General features: G+C 48.6%; 1 pseudogene; it reads right to left on the reverse strand.

Moving 5' to 3' along the window:
- Positions 1–25114, reverse strand: part of LOC135529352 (formin-2-like) — a 164518-nt pseudogene that overhangs the window by 38981 nt on the left and 100423 nt on the right.

The raw sequence follows: 25114 nt of genomic DNA on the forward strand, positions 1-25114 counted from the left end.
GCACGTCTCCCTGCCGGCGTCCTGACCATACATGACATTAGTCCTTAGAGCACAGAGACTTAGATAACGTAGAGTTAGACCACAGAGTGGGAGGAGAGAGGAGAGGGTAGAGGCACGTCTCCCTGCCGGCGTCCTGACCATACATGACATTAGTCCTTAGAGCACAGAGACTTAGATAACGTAGAGTTAGACCACAGAGTGAGAGGAGAGAGGAGAGGGTAGAGGCACGTCTCCCTGCCGGCGTCCTGACCATACATGACATTAGTCCTTAGAGCACAGAGACTTAGATAACGTAGAGTTAGACCACAGAGTGGGAGGAGAGAGGAGAGGGTAGAGGCACGTCTCCCTGCCGGCGTCCTGACCATACATGACATTAGTCCTTAGAGCACAGAGTGAGAGGAGAGAGGAGAGGGTAGAGGCACGTCTCCCTGCCGGCGTCCTGACCATACATGACATTAGACCACAGAGTGAGAGGAGAGAGGAGAGGGTAGAGGCACGTCTCCCTGCCGGCGTCCTGACGATACATGACATTAGTCCTTAGTCCTTAGAGCACAGAGACTTAGATAACGTAGAGTTAGACCACAGAGTGAGAGGAGAGAGGAGAGGGTAGAGGCACGTCTCCCTGCCGGCGTCCTGACCATACATGACATGACCTTAGTCCTTAGAGCACAGAGACTTAGATAACGTAGAGTTAGACCACAGAGTGAGAGGAGAGAGGAGAGGGTAGAGGCACGTCTCCCTGCCGGCGTCCTGACCATACATGACATTAGAGCACAGAGTGGGAGGAGAGAGGAGAGGGTAGAGGCACGTCTCCCTGCCGGCGTCCTGACCATACATGACATTAGAGCACAGAGTGAGAGGAGAGAGGAGAGGGTAGAGGCACGTCTCCCTGCCGGCGTCCTGACCATACATGACATTAGAGCACAGAGTGGGAGGAGAGAGGAGAGGGTAGAGGCACGTCTCCCTGCCGGCGTCCTGACCATACATGACATTAGTCCTTAGAGCACAGAGACTTAGATAAAGCAACGTAGAGTTAGACCACAGAGTGAGAGGAGAGAGGAGAGGGTAGAGGCACGTCTCCCTGCCGGCGTCCTGACCATACATGACATTAGTCCTTAGTCCTTAGAGCACAGAGACTTAGATAAAGCAGCAGGGGTAGTAGAGTTAGATCACAGAGTGGGTTAGGGTAGTAGAGTTAGATCACAGAGTGGGTTAGGGTGGTAGAGTTAGATCACAGAGTGGGTTAGGGTAGTAGAGTTAGATCACAGAGTGGGTTAGGGTGGTAGAGTTAGATCACAGAGTGGGTTAGGGTAGTAGAGTTAGATCATGTAGAGTGGGTTAGGGTAGTAGAGTTAGATCATGTAGAGTGGGTTAGGGTAGTAGAGTTAGATCACAGAGTGGGTTAGGGTGGTAGAGTGGGTTAGGGCAGTAGAGTGGGTTAGGGCAGTAGAGTGGGTTAGGGCAGTAGAGTTAGATCACAGAGTGGGTTAGGGTGGTAGAGTGGGTTAGGGCAGTAGAGTGGGTTAGGGCAGTAGAGTTAGATCACAGAGTGGGTTAGGGTGGTAGAGTGGGTTAGGGCAGTAGAGTGGGTTAGTGCAGTAGAGTGGGTTAGGGTAGTAGAGTTAGATCACAGAGTGGGTTAGGGTGGTAGAGTGGGTTAGGGCAGTAGAGTGGGTTAGTGCAGTAGAGTGGGTTAGGGTAGTAGAGTTAGATCACATAGTGGGTTAGGGTGGTAGAGTTAAATCACGTAGAGTGGGTTAGGGCAGTAGAGTTAGATCACGTAGAGTGGGTTAGGGCAGTAGAGTGGGTTAGTGCAGTAGAGTTAGATCACGTAGAGTGGGTTAGGGCAGTAGAGTTAAATCACGTAGAGTGGGTTAGGGTGGTAGAGTGGGTAAGGGTAGTAGAGTTAGATCACGTAGAGTGGGTAAGGGTAGTAGAGTTAGATCACGTAGAGTGGGTTAGGGCAGTAGAGTGGGTTAGTGCAGTAGAGTTAGATCACGTAGAGTGGGTTAGGGCAGTAGAGTTAAATCACGTAGAGTGGGTTAGGGCAGGGCAGTAGAGTTAAATCACGTAGAGTGGGTTAGGGCAGGGTAGTAGAGTTAGATCACGTAGAGTGGGTTAGGGTAGTAGAGTTAGATCACGTAGAGTGGGTTAGGGTAGTAGAGTTAGATCACGTAGAGTGGGTTAGGGTAGTAGAGTAGGTTAGGGTAGTAGAGTTAGATCACGTAGAGTGGGTTAGGGTAGTAGAGTAGGTTAGGGTAGTAGAGTTAGATCACGTAGAGTGGGTTAGGGTAGTAGAGTTAGATCACGTAGAGTGGGTTAGGGTAGTAGAGTAGGTTAGGGTAGTAGAGTTAGATCACGTAGAGTGGGTTAGGGCAGTAGAGTTAGATCACGTAGAGTGGGTTAGGGCAGTAGAGTTAGATCACGTAGAGTGGGTCAGGGTAGAAATGTACTATTTTCAACAGTAAATTAATACTGAAGACATCAAAACTATGAAACACATATGGAATCATGCAGTAATCAAAAAAGTGTTAAATGAAAATATATTTTAGATTCTTCAAAGTAGCCACCCTTTGCCTCGATGACACCTTTGCAAAATCTTGGCATTCTCTCAACCAGCTTCATGAGGAATGCTTTTTTAACAGTCTTGAAAGAGTTCCCACATGTGCGGAGCACTTGTTGGCTGATTTTTCTTCACTCTGCGGTCCAACTCATCTCAATTGGGTTGGGCTCAGGTGATTGTGGAGGCCAGGTCATCAGATGCAGTAGTCCATCACTCTCCTTCTTGATCGAATAGCCCTTAAACAGCCTGGAGGTGTGTTGCATCATTGTCCTGTTGAAGAACAAATGATAGTCCCACTAAGCGCAAACCAGATGGGATGATGTATTGCTGCAGAGTGCTGTGGTAGCCATGCTGGTTAAGTATGCCTTGAAATCTAAATAAATCAGTGTCACCAGCAAAGCACCCCCACAACACCACCACCTCCATGCTTCATGGTGGGGTCCACACATGCAGAGATCATCCGTTCACCTACTCTGAGTCTCACTCAGACGGTGGTTGGAACCAAAAATCTCAAATTTGGACTCAGACCAAAATAACAGATTTCCACCGGTCTAATGTCTAGTGCTTGTGTTTCTTGGCTCAAGGAAGTCTGTTCGCATTATTGGTGTCCTTTAGTAGTGGTTTCTTTGCAGCAATTCAACGATGAAGGCCTGATTCACACAGTCTCCTCTGAACAGTTGATGTGGAGATGCGTCTTACTTGAACTCTGAAGCATTTATTTGGGCTGCAATCTGAGGTGCAGTTAACTCAGATGAACTTATCCTCTGCAGCAGAGGTTCCTCTGGGTCTTCCATTCCTGTGGCGGTCCTCATGAGAGCCAGATTCAGAGCGCGTGATGGTTTTTGAGACTGCACTTGAAGAACGTTTCAAAGTTCTTAATTTTCCAGATTGACTGACCTTCATGACCTAAAGTAATGATGTACCTACCTTTGCTTCTCTTTGCTTATTTGAGTTGGACTTGGTCTTTTACCAAATGGGGTTATCTTCTGTATACCACCCCTACCTTGTCACAACGCAACTGATTGGCTCAAAAGCATTAAAGAAAGAAATACCACAACTTTTAACAAAGCACACCTGTTAATTGAAATGCATTCCAGGTGACGACCTCATGAAGCTGGTTGAGAGAATGCCAAGAGTAAGCAAAGCTGTCATCAAGGCAAAGGCTGGCTACTTTGAAGGATCTCAAATGTATTTTGATTAGTTTAACACTTTCTTGGTTACTACATGATTCCACATGTGTTATTTCATAGTTTGATGTTTCATTATTATTCTACAATGTAGAAAAAAGTAAAAAATGAAAAATAAATAAAAATAAAAACCTTAATAAGTAGGTGTTTCCAAACTTTTGACTGGTACTGTGTGTGGATATATATTTTACATTTTTACTTTTTTGTTTGTTGACTAAATCAAAATCAATACCAAAACCCCCGACTGGGCTTCGTCTCGCTAAACCCCCTACTGGGCTTCGTCTCGCTAAACCCCCTACTGGGCTTCGCCTCGCTAAACCCCCTACTGGGCTTCGCCTCGCTAAACCCCCTACTGGGCTTCGTCTCGCTAAACCCCCTACTGGGCTTCGTCTCGCTAAACCCCCTACTGGGCTTCGTCTCGCTAAACCCCCTACTGGGCTTCGTCTCGCTAAACCCCCTACTGGGCTTCGTCTCGCTAAACCCCCTACTGGGCTTCGTCTCGCTAAACCCCCTACTGGGCTTCGTCTCGCTAAACCCCCTACTGGGCTTCGTCTCGCTAAACACCTTACTGGGCTTCATCTAGCTAAACACCTTACTGGGCTTCATCTAGCTAAACACCCTACTGGGCTTGGTCCAGCTAAACACCTTACTGGGCTTCATCTAGCTAAACCCCCTACTGGGCTTCATCTAGCTAAACCCCCTACTGGGCTTCATCTAGCTAAACCCCCTACTGGGCTTCATCTAGCTAAACACCCTACTGGGCTTCATCTAGCTAAACACCCTACTGGGCTTGGTCCAGCTAAACACACTACTGGGCTTCATCTAGCTAAACACCCTACTGGGCTTCATCTAGCTAAACACCCTACTGGGCTTGGTCCAGCTAAACACACTACTGGGCTTCATCTAGCTAAACACCCTACTGGGCTTGGTCCAGCTAAACACACTACTGGGCTTCATCTAGCTAAACCCCCTACTGGGCTTCATCTAGCTAAACACCCTACTGGGCTTCGTCTAGCTAAACACCCTACTGGGCTTCGTCCAGCTAAACACCCTACTGGGCTTCATCTAGCTAAACACCCTACTGGGCTTCGTCCGGCTAAACACCTTACTGGGCTTCATCTAGCTAAACACCTTACTGGGCTTCGTCCGGCTAAACACCCGACTGGGCTTCATCTAGCTAAACACCTTACTGGGCTTCGTCCAGCTAAACACCCTACTGGGCTTCGTCCAGCTAAACCCCCTACTGGGCTTCATCTAGCTAAACACCCTACTGGGCTTCATCACGCTAAACACCCTACCGGGCTTCATCTCGCTAAACCCCCTACTGGGCTTCGTCTAGCTAAACCCCCTACTGGGCTTCATCTAGCTAAACACCCTACTGGGCTTCATCCAGCTAAACACCCTACTGGGCTTCGTCCAGCTAAACACCCTACTGGGCTTCATCTAGCTAAACACCCTACTGGGCTTCATCTAGCTAAACACCCTACTGGGCTTCATCTAGCTAAACACCCTACTGGGCTTCGTCTAGCTAAACACCCTACTGGGCTTCGTCCAGCTAAACACCCTACTGGGCTTCGTCCAGCTAAACACCTTACTGGGCTTCATCTAACTAAACACCCTACTGGGCTTCATCTAGCTAAACACCCTACTGGGCTTCGTCTAGCTAAACACCCTACTGGGCTTCATCTAACTAAACCCCCTACTGGGCTTCGTCTCGCTAAACCCCCTACTGGGCTTCGTCTCGCTAAACCCCCTACTGGGCTTCGTCTCGCTAAACCCCCTACTGGGCTTCGTCTCGCTAAACCCCCTACTGGGCTTCGTCTCGCTAAACCCCCTACTGGGCTTCGTCTCGCTAAACCCCCTACTGGGCTTCGTCTCGCTAAACCCCCTACTGGGCTTCGTCTCGCTAAACCCCCTACTGGGCTTCGTCTCGCTAAACACCTTACTGGGCTTCATCTAGCTAAACACCTTACTGGGCTTCATCTAGCTAAACACCCTACTGGGCTTGGTCCAGCTAAACACCTTACTGGGCTTCATCTAGCTAAACCCCCTACTGGGCTTCATCTAGCTAAACCCCCTACTGGGCTTCATCTAGCTAAACACCCTACTGGGCTTCATCTAGCTAAACACCCTACTGGGCTTGGTCCAGCTAAACACACTACTGGGCTTCATCTAGCTAAACACCCTACTGGGCTTCATCTAGCTAAACACCCTACTGGGCTTGGTCCAGCTAAACACACTACTGGGCTTCATCTAGCTAAACACCCTACTGGGCTTGGTCCAGCTAAACACACTACTGGGCTTCATCTAGCTAAACCCCCTACTGGGCTTCATCTAGCTAAACACCCTACTGGGCTTCGTCCAGCTAAACCCCCTACTGGGCTTCATCTAGCTAAACACCCTACTGGGCTTCGTCCAGCTAAACACCCTACTGGGCTTCATCTAGCTAAACACCCTACTGGGCTTCGTCCGGCTAAACACCTTACTGGGCTTCATCTAGCTAAACACCTTACTGGGCTTCGTCCGGCTAAACACCCGACTGGGCTTCATCTAGCTAAACACCTTACTGGGCTTCGTCCAGCTAAACACCCTACTGGGCTTCGTCCAGCTAAACCCCCTACTGGGCTTCATCTAGCTAAACACCCTACTGGGCTTCATCACGCTAAACACCCTACCGGGCTTCATCTCGCTAAACCCCCTACTGGGCTTTGTCTAGCTAAACCCCCTACTGGGCTTCATCTAGCTAAACACCCTACTGGGCTTCATCCAGCTAAACACCCTACTGGGCTTCGTCCAGCTAAACACCCTACTGGGCTTCATCTAGCTAAACACCCTACTGGGCTTCATCTAGCTAAACCCCCTACTGGGCTTCGTCTAGCTAAACACCCTACTGGGCTTCGTCCAGCTAAACACCCTACTGGGCTTCATCTCGCTAAACACCCTACTGGGCTTCATCTAGCTAAACACCCTACTGGGCTTCATCTAGCTAAACCCCCTACTGGGCTTCGTCCAGCTAAACACCCTACTGGGCTTCATCTAGCTAAACACCCTACTGGGCTTCATCTAGCTAAGCACCCTACTGGGCTTCGTCTAGCTAAACAACTTACTGGGCTTTGTCTAGCTAAACACCCTACTGGGCTTGGTCCAGCTAAACACCCTACTGGGCTTCATCTAGCTAAACACCCTACTGGGCTTCATCTAGCTAAACACCCTACTGGGCTTCATCTAGCTAAACCCCCTACTGGGCTTCGTCTAGCTAAACCCCCTACTGGGCTTCATCTAGCTAAACACCCTACTGGGCTTCATCTAGCTAAACACCCTACTGGGCTTCATCTAGCTAAACACCCTACTGGGCTTCATCTAGCTAAACACCCTACTGGGCTTCATCTAGCTAAACCCCTTACTGGGCTTCATCTAGCTAAACACCCTACTGGGCTTCGTCTAGCTAAACACCCTACTGGGCTTCATCTAGCTAAACACCCTACTGGGCTTCATCTCGCTAAACACCCTACTGGGCTTCATCTAGCTAAACCCCCTACTGGGCTTCATCTAGCTAAACACCTTACTGGGCTTCATCTAGCTAAACCCCCTACTGGGCTTCATCTAGCTAAACCCCCTACTGGGCTTCGTCCAGCTAAACCCCCTACTGGGCTTCATCTAGCTAAACACCTTACTGGGCTTCATCTAGCTAAACACCTTACTGGGCTTCGTCTCGCTAAACCCCCTACTGGGCTTCATCTAGCTAAACACCTTACTGGGCTTCATCTAGCTAAACACCCTACTGGGCTTGGTCCAGCTAAACACCTTACTGGGCTTCATCTAGCTAAACAACTTACTGGGCTTCATCTAGCTAAACCCCCGACTGGGCTTCATCTAGCTAAACACCCTACTGGGCTTCGTCTAGCTAAACACCCTACTGGGCTTCATCTAGCTAAACACCCTACTACGCATTAGTTACCACTGAGGGAAAATAAATACAATTTAAAAGTCAAGTCCCGGTCTGCCCCGTGCCAAGACGAGTGATTAGAACAGGACTGGGAAAAACAGGATCCAACGTACCTCGTCAAAGTGTCTCAGATAGTAAGCCACTATGTAGGACAACAGGCTCCGTGTGTTATCCTGCCGAAAGGAGGAAGACACAAGAAATTAGCTTCAGTTCAGGGAATTCACGTTTAGTTTACGACACTCTCTCACAAAGTGTTCTGCAAAGCTTTTACAAAATGAATATATATTTTAATCCACATCATCAAAACACATGGTAGGAACAATAACTACAGTCTTCCAGCACAATAGTAACCCTGACAAAATAGACAGTCATGTAACTAGAGGCTCCCTACTGCCTATACATCAGTCTACTGTTGACCAGATGGACTCAACATAGGGAACAGAGAGCCATTAGGGTGCAGGTCCTAGCGTTCTAGTAGTGCCCCTACCAACCATAGGGAATAGGGTGCAGGTCCTAGAGCCCTAGTGGTGCCTCTTCCAACCATAGGGAATAGGGTGCAGGACCTAGAGTCCTAGTAGTGCTCTTCCAACCATAGGGAATAGGGTGCAGGTCCTAGAGCCCTAGAAGTTCAGGTCCTAGAGCCCTAGTAGTGCCTCTTCCAACCATAGGGAATAGGGTGCAGGTCCTAGAGCCCTAGTGGTGCCTCTTCCAACCATAGGGAATAGGGTGCAGGTCCTAGTGCCCTAGTAGTGCCTCTTCCAACCATAGGGAATAGGGTGCAGGTCCTAGTGCCCTAGAAGTGCAGGTCCTAGCGCCCTAGTAGTGCCCCTACCAACCATAGGGAATAGGGTGCAGGTCCTAGTGCCCTAGAAGTGCCCCTACCAACCATAGGGAATAGGGTGCAGGTCCTAGTGCCCTAGAAGTGCCCCTACCAACCATAGGGAATAGGGTGCAGGTCCTAGTGCCCTAGAAGTGCCCCTACCAACCATAGGGAATAGGGTGCAGGTCCTAGTGCCCTAGAAGTGCAGGTCCTAGCGCCCTAGTAGTGCCCCTACCAACCATAGGGAATAGGGTGCAGGTCCTAGAAGTGCCCCTACCAACCATAGGGAATAGGGTGCAGGTCCTAGTAGTGCCCCTACCAACCATAGGGAATAGGGTGCAGGTCCTAGTGCCCTAGAAGTGCCCCTACCAACCATAGGGAATAGGGTGCAGGTCCTAGTGCCCTAGAAGTGCCCCTACCAACCATAGGGAATAGGGTGCAGGTCCTAGAAGTGCCCCTACCAACCATAGGGAATAGGGTGCAGGTCCTAGTAGTGCCACTCACACTGCTCTTCACATCCTTCAGCTTGGGCAGGATATCCAGGTTAAAGCCGTCAGCCTGTCCTCTGGTTCGGTTGCCACCATTCATGAAGTTACCAAAGGCCAGGACCAGACCCAGCACCTGCATCACACACTGGCCACTCTGCAAGGTCTGGAGGAGGAGGAGATGGGCAGGCACACACAGGGAGATGGGCAGGCACACACAGGGAGATGGGCAGGCACACACAGGGAGACGGGCAGGCACACACAGGGAGACAGACGGGGAGACAAAGGGACAGATTGAGACACAGAGAGGAGAGATCGAGAGATCGAGACAGAGAGAAGAGGGGGACAGAGACAGAGGAGAGATCGAGACAGAGCAGGGGGGGCAGACAGGGAGAGATCGAGACAGAGCGAGGGGGGCGGACAGGAGAGATCGAGACAGAGCGAGGGGGGGCGGACAGGAGAGATCGAGACAGAGCGAGGGGGCGGACAGGAGAGATCGAGACAGAGCGAGGGGGGGGGCAGACAGGAGAGATCGAGACAGAGCGAGGGGGGGCGGACAGGAGAGATCGAGACAGAGCGAGGGGGGGCAGACAGGAGAGATCGAGACAGAGCGGGGGGCAGGCAGGAGAGATCGAGACAGAGCGAGGGGGAGGGCAGACAGGAGAGATCGAGACAGAGCGAGGGGGACAGACAGAGGATAGATCGAGACAGAGCGAGGGGGACAGACAGAGGAGAGATCGAGACAGAGCGAGGGGGGAGGGCAGACAGGAGAGATCGAGACAGAGCGAGGGGGGCAGACAGGAGAGATAGAGACAGAGCGAGGGGGGGCAGACAGGAGAGATAGAGACAGAGCGAGGGGGGGCAGACAGGAGAGATAGAGACAGAGCGAGGGGGGCAGACAGGAGAGATAGAGAGAGAGCGAGGGGAGGGCAGACAGGAGAGATAGAGACAGAGCGAGGGGGGCAGACAGGAGAGATAGAGACAGAGCGAGGGGGGAGGGCAGACAGGAGAGATCGAGACAGAGCGAGGGGGGGGGCAGACAGGAGAGATAGAGACAGAGCGAGGGGGGGGCAGACAGGAGAGATAGAGAGAGCGAGGGGGGGGCAGTCAGTGTATATGAGGCTGAGCAGATTAATAGTATCAAGAATTCACAGTCACCTGGCTTCAATATGAAAACTGTTTCCTGAACACACTGACCAGAAGGGCTGTATCAACCTACGATGATGTTGCTGTTTAAAACAACTGACCAGAAGGGCTGTATCAACCTACGATGATGTTGCTGTTTAAAACAACTGACCAGAAGGGCTGTATCAACCTACGATGATGTCCCTGTTTAAAACAACTGACCAGAAGGGCTGTATCAACCTACGATGATGTTCCTGTTTAAAACAACTGACCAGAAGGGCTGTCAATATCAACCTACGATGATGTCCCTGTTTAAAACAACTGACCAGAAGGGCTGTCAATATCAACCTACGATGATGTTCCTGTTTAAAACAACTGACCAGAAGGGCTGTATCAACCTACGATGATGTTCCTGTTTAAAACAACTGACCAGAAGGGCTGTATCAACCTACGATGATGTTGCTGTTTAAAACAACTGACCAGAAGGGCTGTATCAACCTACGATGATGTCCCTGTTTAAAACAACTGACCAGAAGGGCTGTATCAACCTACGATGATGTTCCTGTTTAAAACAACTGACCAGAAGGGCTGTCAATATCAACCTACGATGATGTTGCTGTTTAAAACAACTGACCAGAAGGGCTGTATCAACCTACGATGATGTTCCTGTTTAAAACAACTGACCAGAAGGGCTGTATCAACCTACGATGATGTTGCTGTTTAAAACAACTGACCAGAAGGGCTGTCAATATCAACCTACGATGATGTTGCTGTTTAAAACAACTGACCAGAAGGGCTGTCAATATCAACCTACGATGATGTTGCTGTTTAAAACAACTGACCAGAAGGGCTGTATCAACCTACGATGATGTTCCTGTTTAAAACAACTGACCAGAAGGGCTGTCAATATCAACCTACGATGATGTTCCTGTTTAAAACAACTGACCAGAAGGGCTGTATCAACCTACGATGATGTCCCTGTTTAAAACAACTGACCAGAAGGGCTGTATCAACCTACGATGATGTTCCTGTTTAAAACAACTGACCAGAAGGGCTGTCAATATCAACCTACGATGATGTTCCTGTTTAAAACAACTGACCAGAAGGGCTGTCAATATCAACCTACGATGATGTTCCTGTTTAAAACAACTGACCAGAAGGGCTGTCAATATCAACCTACGATGATGTCCCTGTTTAAAACAACTGACCAGAAGGGCTGTCAATATCAACCTACGATGATGTTCCTGTTTAAAACAACTGACCAGAAGGGCTGTATCAACCTACGATGATGTCCCTGTTTAAAACAACTGACCAGAAGGGCTGTCAATATCAACCTACGATGATGTTCCTGTTTAAAACAACTGACCAGAAGGGCTGTATCAACCTACGATGATGTCCCTGTTTAAAACAACTGACCAGAAGGGCTGTCAATATCAACCTACGATGATGTTCCTGTTTAAAACAACTGACCAGAAGGGCTGTCAATATCAACCTACGATGATGTTCCTGTTTAAAACAACTGACCAGAAGGGCTGTCAATATCAACCTACGATGATGTTCCTGTTTAAAACAACTGACCAGAAGGGCTGTCAATATCAACCTACGATGATGTTCCTGTTTAAAACAACTGACCAGAAGGGCTGTATCAACCTACGATGATGTTCCTGTTTAAAACAACTGACCAGAAGGGCTGTCAATATCAACCTACGATGATGTTCCTGTTTGAAACAACTGACCAGAAGGGCTATATCAACCTACGATGATGTTCCTGTTTAAAACAACTGACCAGAAGGGCTGTATCAACCTACGATGATGTCCCTGTTTAAAACAACTGACCAGAAGGGCTGTATCAACCTACGATGATGTCCCTGTTTAAAACAACTGACCAGAAGGGCTGTATCAACCTACAATGATGTTCCTGTTTAAAACAACTTCCACAGTGGGAGGATTGAGACGGTATCTCCTCAGTAATATGAGTGTCTGGTAGAACTGTCCAGAGGACAAAACCTTAGCACACCTCTGATTTCTACTGAGGTGAGGCACACGAAACAGGTCTATACGCACGCGCATACCAAACACGGCACGCGCATACCAAACACGGCACGCACATACCAAACACGGCACGCACATACCAAACACGGCACGCACATACCAAACACGGCACGCACATACCAAACACGGCACGCACATACCAAACACGGCACGCACATACCAAACACGGCACGCACATACCAAACACGGCACGCACATACCAAACACGGCACGCACATACCAAACACGGCACGCACATACCAAACACGGCACACACATACCAAACACGGCACACACATACCAAACACGGCACACACATACCAAACACGGCACACACATACCAAACACGGCACACACAATCAAATGTATTTATATAGCCCTTCGTACATCAGCAGATATCTCAAAGTGCTGTACAGAAACCCAGCCTAAAACCCCAAAACAGCAAGCAATGCAGGTGTAGAAGCACAGTGGCTAGGAAAAACTCCCCTAGAAATGAAAAACTCCCTAGAATGGCCAAAACCTAGGAAGAAACCTAGAGAGGAACCAGGCTATGTGGGGTGGCCAGTCCTCTAATGGCTGTGCCGGGTGGAGATTATAACAGAACATGGCCAAGATGTTCATAAATGACCAGCATGGTCCAATAACAATAGTCACACACACACAGACTCACCGTGCACACTCTCTGCAGTCACACACACACAGACTCACCGTGCACACTCTCTGCAGTCACACACACACAGACTCACCGTGCACACTCTCTGCAGTCACACACACAGACTCACCGTGCACACACTCTGCAGTCACACACAGACTCACCGTGCACACTCTGCAGTCACACAGACTCACCGTGCACACTCTCTGCAGTCACACAGACTCACCGTGCACACTCTCTGCAGTCACACAGACTCACCGTGCACACTCTCTGCAGTCACACAGACTCACCGTGCACACTCTCTGCAGTCACACACAGACTCACCGTGCACACTCTCTGCAGTCACACACAGACTCACCGTGCACACTCTCTGCAGTCACACACAGACTCACCGTGCACACTCTCTGCAGTCACACACAGACTCACCGTGCACACTCTCTGCAGTCACACACAGACTCACCGTGCACACTCTCTGCAGTCACACACAGACTCACCGTGCACACTCTCTGCAGTCACACACAGACTCACCGTGCACACTCTCTGCAGTCACACACAGACTCACCAGACTGCACACTCTCTGCAGTCACACACAGACTCACCGTGCACACTCTCTGCAGTCACACAGACTCAGACTCTCTGCAGTCACACAGACTCACCGTGCACACTCTCTGCAGTCACACAGACTCACCGTGCACACTCTCTGCAGTCACACAGACTCACCGTGCACACTCTCTGCAGTCACACAGACTCACCGTGCACACTCTCTGCAGTCACACAGACTCACCGTGCACACTCTCTGCAGTCACACAGACTCACCGTGCACACTCTCTGCAGTCACACACAGACTCACCGTGCACACTCTCTGCAGTCACACACAGACTCACCGTGCACACTCTCTGCAGTCACACACAGACTCACCGTGCACACTCTCTGCAGTCACACACAGACTCACCGTGCACACTCTCTGCAGTCACACACAGACTCACCGTGCACACTCTCTGCAGTCACACAGACTCACCGTGCACACTCTCTGCAGTCACACACAGACTCACCGTGCACACTCTCTGCAGTCACACAGACTCACCGTGCACACTCTCTGCAGTCACACAGACTCACCGTGCACACTCTCTGCAGGATGTCCAGTTTGCGCAGGATAGAGGAGATCCATTCAGAGAAGGTGGACTGAAACAGGATACAGAACACCCGGCCTGAGAAGTTGGGGATCTGATGTAACTGGAACAGGAACCTGGAATAGAGACAAGAGATCGGAGGATGGGTTTGAGGCTACCACTTCATGATGTAACTGGAACAGAGGAGACAAGAGATCAGAGGATGGGTTTGAGGCTACCACTTCATGATGTAACTGGAACAGAGGAGACAAGAGATCGGAGGATGGGTTTGAGGCTACCACTTCATGATGTAACTGGAACAGAGGAGACAAGAGATCAGAGGATGGGTTTGAGGCTACCACTTCATGATGTAACTGGAACAGAGGAGACAAGAGATCGGAGGATGGGTTTGAGGCTACCACTTCATGATGTAACTGGAACAGAGGAGACAAGAGATCAGAGGATGGGTTTGAGGCTACCACTTCATTATGTAACTGGAACAGAGGAGACAAGAGATCAGAGGATGGGTTTGAGGCTACCACTTCATTATGTAACTGGAACAGAGGAGACAAGAGATCGGAGGATGGGTTTGAGGCTACCACTTCATGATGTAACAGGAACCTGGAATAGAGACAAGAGATCAGAGGATGGGTTTGAGGCTACCACTTCATGATGTAACTGGAACAGAGGAGACAAGAGATCGGAGGATGGGTTTGAGGCTACCACTTCATGATGTAACTGGAACAAAGGAGACAAGAGATCAGAGGATGGGTTTGAGGCTACCACTTCATGATGTAACTGGAACAGAGGAGACGAGATCAGAGGATGGGTTTGAGGCTACCACTTCATGATGTAACTGGAACAGAGGAGACAAGAGATCGGAGGATGGGTTTGAGGCTACCACTTCATGATGTAACTGGAACAAAGGAGACAAGAGATCAGAGGATGGGTTTGAGGCTACCACTTCATGATGTAACTGGAACAGAGGAGGCAAGAGATCGGAGGATGGGTTTGAGGCTACCACTTCATGATGTAACTGGAACAAAGGAGACAAGAGATCAGAGGATGGGTTTGAGGCTACCACTTCATGATGTAACTGGAACAGAGGAGGCAAGAGATCGGAGGATGGGTTTGAGGCTACCACTTCATGATGTAACTGGAACAGAGGAGACAAGAGATCGGAGGATGGGTTTGAGGCAACCACTTCATGATGTAACTGGAACAGAGGAGACAAGAGATCAGAGGATGGGTTTGAGGCTACCACTTCATGATGTAACTGGAACAGAGGAGACAAGAGATCGGAGGATGGGTTTGAGGCTACCACTTCATGATGCAACTGGAACAGAGGAGACAAGAGATCAGAGGATGGGTTTGAGGCTACCACTTCATGATGTAACTGGAACAGAGGAGACAAGAGATCAGAGGATGGGTTTGAGGCTACCACTTCATGATGTAACTGGAACAGAGGAGACAAGAGATCAGAGGATGGGTTTGAGGCTACCACTTCATGATGTAACTGGAATAGAGGAGACAAGAGATCGGAGGATGGGTTTGAGGCTACCACTTCATTATGTAACTGGAAGAGAGGAGACAAGAGATCGGAGGACGGGTTTTAAGTCTCTACTTTTTGAACATGATTGGTTGTTTGAATAATTGAACCGATTCTCCAGAACACCTACTGTTCAGGTTTGTCCAGTGGCTTGGCGTTGTCCTTGTCTTTAGATGACTTGATGTGCTTATCGATTTTCTCCATCTCATCCTGTTGTGCTCTCTGAAAAGACATCAGGACAACATGATCAAAGTACTGTACTACATGACAACGGCAGAAGTACTACAGGCAGTAGTACAGTAGTAGTTTAATAGTGTACTGTACTACAGGCAGTAGTAGCTTAATAGTGTACTGTACTACAGGCAGTAGTACAGTAGTAGTTTAATAGTGTACTGTACTGCAGGCAGTAGTACAGTAGTAGTTTAATAGTGTACTGTACTACAGGCAGTAGTAGCTTAATAGTGTACTGTACTACAGGCAGTAGTACAGTAGTAGTTTAATAGTGTACTGTACTGCAGGCAGTAGTACAGTAGTAGTTTAATAGTGTACTTCTGCAGTAGTAGTGTAGTACAGTAGTAGTTTAATAGTGTACTGTACTGCAGGCAGTAGTACAGTAGTTTAATAGTGTACTGTACTGCAGACAGTAGTACAGTAGTAGTTTAATAGTGTACTGTACTGCAGGCAGTAGTAGCTTAATAGTGTACTGTACTACAGGCAGTAGTACAGTAGTAGTTTAATAGTGTACTGTACGGCAGGCAGTAGTACAGTAGTAGTTTAATAGTGTACTGTACTGCAGTACTTCTGCAGTAGTAGTGTAGTACAGTAGTATTTCAGTAGTATTTCACCACTACTACTACTACTACACTACAGTATTTTAATAGTGGTATGTTATTCTGGCACGTGGAATCAGACCCGTTTACATAGAAAACTAAGAAACCAAACCAAGGAAAGACAAAAGCCACACAGTAAAACATTTCCTCCACTGACTGGAGTCATTTAACAGATTCTGATTCAGAGTCACTTACAGTCAGTGAGTCATTTAACAGATTCTGATTCAGAGTCACTTAGTCAGTGAGTCATTTAACAGACACTGATTCAGAGTCACTTACAGTCAGTGAGTCATTTAACAGATTCTGATTCAGTCACTTACAGTCAGAGAGTCATTTGGCAGACGCTCTGATTCAGAGTCACTTACAGTCAGTGAGTCATTTAACAGACACCGATTCAGAGTCACTTACAAGAGCAATTCGGGTTAAGTGCCTTGCTCAAGGACAGACAGATTGTTCAACTGGTCGGCTCCGGGATTCAATCCCGCGACCTTTCGGTTACTGGCCTACTGCTCTGAACCTGCCACCCACATACTGTTCTACTGTGACAGAACGGATGATGTGATTAACCTCGAAATTACTCAACATTTTGGGACGTGAAACGATGTCAACAGGGACAATTTTACCAGGGCTCCTGGGACTGCAATGTCCCTCTGACTGACAGTCAAGGTAACCAAATTAACCATCAGAAATTGCAGAGTGTGTGTTTAAAATGATCAGTAATATTTGCTATGGGAACGTAATCTAAAGATCAACTCACTGTATTTGCATCAGAACGGAGCCTATTCAAGCAGCAGGATGACATTTATTGTCATGAATGTTGTTCTGGAGGCAGCTCTGCAGAGCGGTAACCAGCTGGCACAGTCAAAGTCATAAAATCTGATTTTAAAACTTAAACACACTGCTAACCCTAACACCTAAGCCAAACATAAAATAACATTTTTACAATGTACTGTAGCCAATTTTGACTATTGCTCAGTTCTGCCTCCAGGGCAAGATTCATGCCAATAAATGTCAACCTGCATACAAGCATCAGCACATAAGCCTGTACAACATCCATTGACAAATCAACTCATGGTTGGTTACCAGATTACATTTATAAAGGTAAAGTTCATTGAATAACGACACAAAGCTGGTGAGTGAGTCTCTCCAAAAGTTCCTGGATATGAAGATAAACATGGCAGCTGTTCTGAACCGTCCACAGTGTTAACGCCTTGGTAAACAAGCCCCTTCACAGTGTTAACGCCTTGGTAAACAAGCCCCTTCACAGTGTTAACGCCTTGGTAAACAAGTCCCTTCACAGTGTTAACGCCTTGGTAAACAAGTCCCTTCACAGTGTTAACGCCTTGGTAAACAAGCCCCTTCACAGTGTTAACACCTTGGTAAACAAGCCCCTTCACAGTGTTAACGCCTTGGTAAACAAGCCCCTTCGATAAGAGACAATACCGTGCAGCTGTATTCATCTTCCTGGCCAAGGCGTTCGACTCTGTCAATCAAACCACATTCTTATCAGCAGACTCGACAGCCTTGGTTTCTCAAATGATTGCCTCTCCTGGTTCACCAACTACTTCTCTGATAGAGTTCAGTGTGTCAAATCAGAGGGCCTGTTGTCCGGACCTCTGGCAGTGTCTATGGGGGTACCACAGGGTTCAATTCTAAGGCCGACTCTTTTCTCTGTATACATCAATGTCGCTCTTGCTGCTGGTGAGTCTCTGATCCACCTCGACACAGAAGACTCCATTCTTACTTCTGGCCCCTCTTTGGACACTGTGTTAACTAACCTCCAGACGAGCTTCAATGCCATACAACTCTCCTTCCATGGCCTCCAACTGCTCTTAAATGCAAGTAAAACTAAATGCATGCTCTTCAACCGATCGCTACCCGCACCTGCCTGCCCGTCCAGCATCACTACTCTGGACGGCTCTGACTTAGAATTTGTGGACAACTACAAATACCTAGGTGCCTGGTTAGACTGTAAACTCTCCTTCCAGACTCACATTAAGCATCTCCAATCCAAAATTAAATCTAGAATTGGCTTCCTATATCGCAACAAAGCATCCTTCACTCATGCTGCCAAACATACCCTTGTAAAACTGACCATCCTAACAATCCTCGACTTCCGCGATGTCATTCACAAAATATCATCCAACACTACTCAACAAATTGGACGCAATCTATCACAGTGCCATCCGTTTTGTCATCAAAGCGCCATATACTACCCACCACTACGACCTGTACTCTCTCGTTGGCTGGCCCTCGCTTCATACTCGTCGCCAAACCCACTGGCTCCAGGTCATCTACAAGTCTTTGCTAAGTAAAGCCCCACCTTATCTCAGCTCACTGGTCACCATAGCAGCACCCACCTGTAGCACGCGCTCCAGCAGGTATATTTCACTGATTACCAAAGTCAATTCCTCCTTTGGCCACCTTTCCTTCCAGTTCTCTGAAGCCAATGACTGGAACGAACTGCAAAAATCAGTGAAGCTGGAGACTCTCCCTCACTATCTTTAAGCCCCAGCTGTCAGAGCAGCTCACAGATCACTGCACCTAAACATAGCCCATCTGTAAACAGCCCATCTACCTACCTCATCCCCATATAATATGTACTTATCTTGCTCCTTCGCACCCCAGTAGCTCTACTTGCATCTTCTGCACATCTACCATTCCAGTGTTTAATTGCTATATTGTAATTACTTCGCCACCATGGCCTATTTATTGCCTTACCTCCCTTATTTGCACACACTGTATATAGACTTTTTCTATTGTGTTATTATTGAATGTACGTTTGTTTATATGTAACTCTGTTGTTTGTGTTGAACTGCTTTACTTTATCTTGGCCAGGTCACAGTTGTAAATTAGAACTTGTTCTCTACTGGCCTACCTGGTTAAATAAAGGTGTTCTCAACTGGCCTCCCTGGTTAAATAAAGGTGTTCTCAACTGGCCACCCTGGTTAAATAAAGGTGTTCTCAACTGGCCACCCTGGTTAAATAAAGGTGTTCTCAACTGGCCTCCCTGGTTAAATAAAGGTGTTCTCAACTGGCCTCCCTGGTTAAATAAAGGTGTTCTCAACTAGCCTCCCTGGTTAAATAAAGGTGTTCTCAACTAGCCTCCCTGGTTAAATAAAGGTGTTCTCAACTAGCCTCCCTGGTTAAATAAAGGTGTTCTCAACTAGCCTCCCTGGTTAAATAAAGGTGTTCTCAACTGGCCTCCCTGGTTAAATAAAGGTGTTCTCAACTAGCCTCCCTGGTTAAATAAAGGTGTTCTCAACTAGCCTCCCTGGTTAAATAAAGGTGTTCTCAACTGGCCTCCCTGGTTAAATAAAGGTGTTCTCAACTAGCCTCCCTGGTTAAATAAAGGTGTTCTCTACTGGCCTCCCTGGTTAAATAAAGGGGAAATAAATAAATAATGTAAAAAATAACAAGGCCTGTACAAAGTGATACTGTAAATAAATAATTTTTTACAAGGCTTTCACATAACCTCTTCTGTTCCTTACTGAACAACCGTTGGTGATTGAAGTCTATAGTGACATGCAGTGGCCAGAACTAAGGGGAGTCTATCACAGCCTGGATACATTGACAGTCAACAATAAGACTAAGGCCAGGATTCAAACCAACACAGTGTGATGCTCATTTATTTGCATGGGTTTGAATCCCGGCCAAAGACACACCTTCCTTTGGACTCAGGGATGAGAGATCAGAACCTTACGTTTTCATAAAGGGCTTGTAGAGTCTCCAGATCCACCACAGTATTGTCCAGGTTCAGGATGGCTGGAAGGCACAGAACACAGTTAGTGGTTATTGAGGATGGCTGGAAGGGACAGAACACAGTTAGTGGTTTGTGAGGCTGGCTGGAAGGGACAGAACACAGTTAGTGGTTATTGAGGATGGCTGGAAGGGACAGAACACAGTTAGTGGTTATTGAGGATGGCTGGAAGGGACAGAACACAGTTAGTGGTTAATGAGGATGGCTGGAAGGGACAGAACACAGTTAGTGGTTATTGAGGATGGGCGGAAGGGACAGAACAGAGTTAGTGGTTATTGAGGATGGCTGGAAGGGACAGAACACAGTTAGTGGTTAGTGAGAATGGCTGGAAGGGACAGAACACAGTTAGTGGTTATAAAGGGTGGCTGGAAGGGACTGAAGAGAGAAGACAGTGGTTATCGAGGCTGGCTGGAAGGGACAGGACACACTTAGTGGTTATAGAGAATGGCTGGAAGGGACAGAACACAGTTAGTGGTTATAGAGGATGGCTGGAAGGGACAGAACACAGTTAGTGGTTATCACAATTCCAGTGGGTCAGAAGTTTACATACACTAAGTTGACTGTGCCTTTAAACAGCTTAGAAAATTCCAGAAAATGATGTCATGGCTTTAAAAGCTTCTAATAGGCTTACTGGCATCATTTGAGTCAATTGTAGATGTACCTGTGAATGTATTTCAAGGCCTACCTTCAAACTCAGTGCCTCTGCTTGACAACATGGGAAAATCAAAAATAAATTAGTCAAGACCTCAGAACAAAAATTGTAGACCTCCACAAGTCTGATTCATCCTTGGGAGCAATTTCCAAACGCCTGAAGGTACCACGTTCATCTGTACAGACAATATTGCGCAAGTATAAACACCATGGGACCACGCAGCTGTCATACCGCTCAGGAAGGAGACGCGTTCTGTCTCCTAGAGATGAACGTACTTTGGTGAGAAAAGTGCAAATCAATCTGAGAACAACAGCAAAGTTGTTGTGAAGATGCTGGAGGAAACAGGTACCAAAGTGTCTATATCCACATAACCTGAAAGGCCGCTCTGCAAGAAAGAGGGCACTGCTCCAAAACCAACATAAAAAAGCCAGACTACGGTTTGCAACTGCACATGGGCACAAAGATCGTCATTTTCTGGAGAAATGTCCTCTGGTCTGCTGAAACAAAAATATAACTGTTTGGCCATAATGACCATCATTATGTTAGGAGGAAAAATAGGGAGGTTTGCAAGCCGAAGAACAGCTTCCCAACAGTGAATCAAGGGGGTAGCAGCATCAAGTTGTGGGGGTGCTTTGCTGCATGAGGGACTGGTGCACTTGACAAAATAGATGGCATCATGAGGTAGGAAAATGATGTGGATATATTGAAGCAACATCTCAAGATATCAGTCAGGAAGTTTAAGCTTTGGTCCCAAATGGACAATGACCCCAAACTTCCAAAGTTGTGGCAAAATGGATTAAGGACAACAAAGTCAAGGTATTGGAGTGGCCATCACAAAGCCCTGACCTCAATCCCATAGAAAACTCAATCCTATAGAACATTTGTGGGCAGAACTGGAAAAGCGTGTGTGAGCAAGGAGTCCTACCAACCTGACTCAGTTACACCAGCTCGGTCAGGGGGAATGGACAGAAATTCACCCAACTTATTGTGGGAAGCTTGTGGAAGGCTACCCGAGACATTTGACCCAAGTTTAAACAATTTAAAAAGGCAATGCTACCAAATACTCTACTATTATTCTGACATTTCACATTCTTAAAATAACTGAACTAAGACGGGGGATTTTTACTTTGATTAAAAGCCAATGTGAAAAACTGAGTTTAAATGTATTTGGCTAAACTTCCAACTGTGTGTGTGTGTGTGTGTGTGTGTGTGTGTGTGTGTGTGTGTGTGTGTGTGTGTGTGTGTGTGTGTGTGTGTGTGTGTGTGTGTGTGTGTGTGTGTGTACACATGCATACATACACGTGTTTAGGGTTCAAAACCTTAGGAACACTTTCCTAATACTGAGTTGCATCCCCTCAGAACAGCCTGGATTCGTCGGGTCATTACAAGGTGTCTTAAAGAGTGACACAGGGGATGCTGGTCCATGTGGACTCTACAAGGTGTCTGAAAGAGTGACACAGGGGATGCTGGTCCATGTGGACTCTACAAGGTGTCTGAAAGAGTGACACAGGGATGCTGGCCCATGTTGACTCTACAAGGTGTCTTAAAGAGTGACAAAGGGGATGCTGGTCCATGTGGACTCGACAAGGTGTCTTAAAGAGTGACACAGGGGATGCTGGCCCATGTTGACTCTACAAGGTGTCTTAAAGAGTGACACAGGGGATGCTGGTCCATGTGGACTCGACAAGGTGTCTTAAAGAGTGACAAAGGGGATGCTGGTCCATGTTGACTCTACAAGGTGTCTTAAAGAGTGACACAGGGATGCTGGCCCATGTTGACTCTACAAGGTGTCTTAAAGAGTGACACAGGGATGCTGGCCCATGTTGACTCTACAAGGTGTCTTAAAGAGTGACAAAGGGGATGCTGGTCCATGTTGACTCTACAAGGTGTCTTAAAGAGTGACACAGGGATGCTGGCCCATGTTGACTCCAATGTTTCCCCAACAGTTGTGTCAAGTTGTCTGGATGTCCTTTGGGTGGTGGACCATTCTTGATACACACGGGAAACTGTTGAGATTGAAAAACCCAGCAGCGTTGCAGGTCTTGATACACTCAAACCGATGCGCCTGGAAACCACAACCATACCCCATTCAAAGGCACTTACACCTTTGTCTTGCCCATCTACCCTCTGCCCACTGGTCATAAGGTTAAAGACTGAAGGCTGGTGGGGGTTGGTAATGGGGGGGGGGGGGGGCTGACCTTACTACAGCCCTCGTCTGACGGGAGAGATGGGGTCAAAACAAGTGTTGGCAGGCGCCAACAAGACTTAAACCCTCCTGCATATCTCTGCAAGGCCGAGACGTAGTGACGCAAAGACGCTAGCAAGACTTAAACCCTCCTGCATATCTCTGCAAGGCCAAGACGCAGTGGCGCAAGAAGCCAACAAGACGCCAGAGCATCGAGATCAGGTGCAGGCTGGGAGCTGACACCCTGAGAGCTGTGAGAACTTGGAGAGAGGGGGGAGGGAGGGAGGAAGGGAGAGAGGGGGGAGGGAGGGAGGAGAGTGCAGGCTGGGAGCTGACACCCTGAGAGCTGTGAGAACATGGAGAGAGGGGGAGGGAGGGAGGAGGGAGGGAGGGAAGTGCAGGCTGGGAGCTGACACCCTGAGAGCTGTGAGAACATGGAGAGAGGGGGGGAGGGAGGAGGGAGGGAGGGAAGTGCAGGCTGGGAGCTGACACCCTGAGAGCTGTGAGAACTTGGAGAGGGGGAGAGAGGGGGAGGGAGGGAGGGAAGTGCAGGCTGGGAGCTGACACCCTGAGAGCTGTGAGAACTTGGAGAGAGGGGGAGGGAGGGGGAGGGAGGAAAGTGCAGGCTGGGAGCTGACACCCTGAGAGCTGTGAGAACATGGAGAGAGGGGGGGGAGGGAGGAGGGAGGGAGGGAGGGAGGAAAGTGCAGGCTGGGAGCTGACACCCTGAGAGCTGTGAGAACTTGGAGAGAGGGGGGGGAGGGAGGAGGGAAGTGCAGGCTGGGAGCTGACACCCTGAGAGCTGTGAGAACATGGAGAGAGGGGGGAGGGAGGGAGGGAAGTGCAGGCTGGGAGCTGACACCCTGAGAGCTGTGAGAACATGGAGAGAGGGGGAGGGAGGGAAGTGCAGGCTGGGAGCTGACACCCTGAGAGCTGTGAGAACTTGGAGAGAGGGGGGAGGGAGGGAGGAGGGAGGGAGGGAAGTGCAGGCTGGGAGCTGACACCCTGAGAGCTGTGAGAACTAGGAGAGAGGGGGGAGGGAGGGAGGGAAGTGCAGGCTGGGAGCTGACACCCTGAGAGCTGTGAGAACTTGGAGAGAGGGGGAGGGAGGGAGGAGGGAGGGAGGAGAGTGCAGGCTGGGAGCTGACACCCTGAGAGCTGTGAGAACTTGGAGAGAGGGGGAGGGAGGGAGGAGGGAGGGAGGGAGGGAGGGAGGAGGGAGGGAGGGAAGTGCAGGCTGGGAGCTGACACCCTGAGAGCTGTGAGAACTTGGAGAGAGGGGGGGGGAGGGAGGGGGGGGGGGGAGGGAGGGGGGGGGGGGGAGGAGGGAGGGAGGGAAGTGCAGGCTGGGAGCTGACACTCTGAGAGCTGTGAGAACATGGAGAGAGGAGGGAGGGAGGGAAGTACCACAGACACCAAATAAGCTCCTTCCTGACACGGCCTGGACACCGGGGAGCACGGCTCTGCTCATAACGCAACAGCTGGATTAATCCTCCACGACCTTGAACCGGGGTCAAATCCACCGTGTGCAAAGCTCACAGCTTTAGAGCAGAGCTGAGCATTTCTTGTCCTATTCCCACAGAGTTCAGTACCACCCACAGACGTATAAAAAGGTCCCCAGCACCCCTGACACCACTAAGACGCTTAATGGGGGTGTGATGAGGCTGGGGGGAGAGTATTAACTACATTTGGCTGCATGGCAAAAAAAAAAAAATCACTCCTCCACATCGGGAATCGTTGTCAAGGAGAGACTGGCTGTCTGCTCGGCTAACTAGAACCTCTGACACCAATTCAGCTCAACCGCCTTTTTACGGAGGGGAAATTATCAGGCCAATTTACCAAACAACCTTTTGAAGGAAAAGCTATTATCTTAATATAAACTGTAAGTGTCTCCGACCACCAACAATAATAAAACTCCAACAAGGTACATTAGATCGATGTAAATGATCCTATCCTCAGGCCTCTGAACAGCAGTAGTCTCTAGTCAGTGTCTACTTGACCTATCCTCAGCCCTCTGAACAGCAGTAGTGTCTACTTGACCTATCCTCAGGCCTCTGAACAGCAGTAGTCTCTAGTCAGTGTCTACTTGACCTATCCTCAGCTCTCTGAACAGCAGTAGTGTCTACTTGACCTATCCTCAGCCCTCTGAACAGCAGTAGTGTCTACTTGACCTATCCTCAGCTCTCTGAACAGCAGTAGTGTCTACTTGACCTATCCTCA

This window comes from Oncorhynchus masou, unplaced genomic scaffold (assembly GCF_036934945.1).
Source record: "Oncorhynchus masou masou isolate Uvic2021 unplaced genomic scaffold, UVic_Omas_1.1 unplaced_scaffold_1144, whole genome shotgun sequence".
Classification (NCBI taxonomy): Eukaryota; Metazoa; Chordata; class Actinopteri; order Salmoniformes; family Salmonidae; genus Oncorhynchus; species Oncorhynchus masou.